This window comes from Halyomorpha halys, unplaced genomic scaffold (assembly GCF_000696795.3).
Source record: "Halyomorpha halys isolate HHAL.00 unplaced genomic scaffold, Hhal_1.1 Scaffold289.1, whole genome shotgun sequence".
In the NCBI taxonomy this organism is placed as follows: domain Eukaryota; kingdom Metazoa; phylum Arthropoda; class Insecta; order Hemiptera; family Pentatomidae; genus Halyomorpha; species Halyomorpha halys.
In genome coordinates this window covers 296,080-298,642 of record NW_027104846.1, presented here as the reverse complement: position 1 = coordinate 298,642, position 2,563 = coordinate 296,080, and the positions used below count along the sequence as shown (strand labels likewise).

General features: G+C 30.2%; 1 long non-coding RNA gene across 1 annotated transcript in view; it reads left to right on the top strand.

Annotated features, from left to right (window-relative positions):
* Positions 1–1,219, top strand: part of LOC106680804 (uncharacterized) — a 5,152-nt gene extending 3,933 nt beyond the window's left edge. Inside the window, exons 2-3 of the long non-coding RNA XR_010842943.1 lie at positions 928–1,035; positions 1,126–1,219. This is a non-coding gene — a long non-coding RNA (uncharacterized lncRNA). The remainder of the gene's footprint in view (positions 1–927; positions 1,036–1,125) is intronic.
* The last annotated feature ends 1,344 nt before the right edge of the window (positions 1,220–2,563 follow it).

Genomic DNA, 2,563 nt, shown 5'->3' with positions numbered 1-2,563 from the left:
AGCTGGTACTTCGATGTCAGCTGACTGAGTAGATCAGCTGATCATGTGTATATATAAAGATGTGCGGAACCCAATAAAGGATAGTATGTTACAGCAGTTCAAACGTGTTGCATCTTGTTTCTTCTTCTCTTTTTTGACATTTGACTTTCGCCGATACTTAACTTATATATATATTTATAAATAATCTTTTCACTTTTTCGAAACTGCTTTTTATTGTTTAAATAAAATCAAATGTATCCAAATTAAAATCTCAAAAATTCTTTATTTCCTTAAAAGTCCAACGTTTTGGCCCAATATTCTGCTTATGTCAGAATATCGAATTAAAATTACCCTATTTTATCACTGTTAATTTAATATTAAACTATCAATTATAATCAATTTAAAACTATTATACGTTGATATCATAGTAATATAATTGTTAATAGTGTTAAATTGATTATAATTAAATTTTTTTAATATTAATGAAAGAGTGACAAAACACTGAAAATTATTTTAATTATTTTGACGTAATTATTTTGACTGAAACTGGTGACAAGCTCAGAATAGCCTACAAAAAGATTTTAAAAATAATTCATTAGATTGTAAATTGGTATTTAGGATTGTCCTTGAGGATGGCCGAACCAGCCGAATCGTTGGACTTTTAAGGGAATAAAGAATGATTTGAGACTTTAATGTGGATACATTTGATTTTATTTAAACAACTACATATAAATATATATATACTTATTGATAGTAGCACAACTATATTGGACGTACCTCAAGATAGTAACCGTAGACTAGGGTTCCTTCCTGCAAAACTTTTTAAATTTAATCCCAGTACTATCTTCAGAATACGTCCTGTATGTTAAAAAAATTACGCTGTATCACTATAAAAGAAAAGCAGCGATACAATAATAATCTCTTAACATCATATTTCTATACTCTAAGGCTCCGAAATCTCCGAAAACAATACAAACACTGCCCGGACGCAAGGCTATGCTGCCCCGTGGGAACGATATGCTGCAACAATTACGCCAACTGCTGTGACAGTGGAAGGTGAGCAAAAAGTTTTTAGAGACTATTAGCTAACTATACAAATACTTATTATATTTAGTTAATCACGATCTTTTTTTTTCTTATTTTTAGGATGATTCCATCTTCTTGGTGTTGATATTTCTAATGAAAAAAGTCTTATGTTTTGAATACTCTGGATCAGAAAAAAATAAATCATTATATCTAATTTGTTCTTTTTTTTATTACTACCTTTAGATCCCATTAAATGTGCAGCTACTGCTTAGTGCAATTTGTTCTTCATATAATTTTTTATAAAGAAGGGGAATAAATGTTGAGTTATATAGCCAAATCACTAAAAAATAAAAACTACATTATTTTTTAGTGATTTGTCCTTTTGTTTTCCGCAAAAATATAGAATATGAAACAGTGAATCAGACGTAATTTGTCTTTTAGTCATCGCTGACATGAAACAGGCTTGTATAAACTAAATTTATTGTAAATAAAACAGAAGGGATAAAGTTATAATGAAATATTGAAGTTAAAATTGCTTTTTACGTATATACTGAAAGGCATTTCCCTGTTTTATTTGCAAATATAATTCATTCTATTCCCTTTAATTGTGCAAGTAAGTTAAACTACAGTAAAATAACTGATTTTGGTGGCCCTCCGGTGTCCACCCTTCTTAATAGAAGGGTACCCTTAATTGGGTAAAAATCTGGCGGATTCTGATCAAATCACCTTCTTGCACAATCGCAGGCCTAGTAACAGTGCTTCCTCTCAAAGTACTGCTTCCCTGGCCCTTTCTAGGTTGTAACAGTACAGGTTAAATTTATTTTTAATTTAATGACAGAATTGTTTACCATTAAGCTCACCAAAATACATGTTAAATAACCTATGGCATTATAAAATCAATATAAATGACCCTGGTGGTAGAAAATAAAAAAAACTATAAACCATACAGAAAATATATGGTAGAATATAAATAACATTGTCAGCCTGCTAATACGATTCTTGAATTAATTAAAGGTTTTGTTTGATTTCAATTGAATAATTAAAGTTCATAATTTAATGTATCTCAAGGCTATAACGGCACACCAAGTTGATTTTTCCTGGAGACATATTAGTTAATAAATATTTAATATAAATTTAACAACACCTTCCTATCTGAAACTTAGTTCTTAGGAGGTTTTGGCAGTAAGCCGGCGATAAATATGAAATACCTTGGGAAGATAAGAGATTCCAGTAAATATTACTGAATTAGTCAAGATGTAGCTGCTCTTGCTAGAGTATAAGCCTTTTAGCAGCCATAAGATGAATCACAGGAATATATTACTGGTTCTCAGGACTGACAGCCTGCTTTCGACTCCTCTTGCTGCCGATTGTCGAAAATATTACTTGAAAGGAAATAATAGCTAAAGTGTTAATTTAGCAGAACTCTTTTGAAAATTGGTTACAAAGTCATGTATAGAGTAATTTTACGTTTGAAAATTGTAGAATGAACGAGTTTCCAACTTATCTGATAATGGGCAGATTTGAATTATGTATATTTATGAAGGTATAAAATGATTTT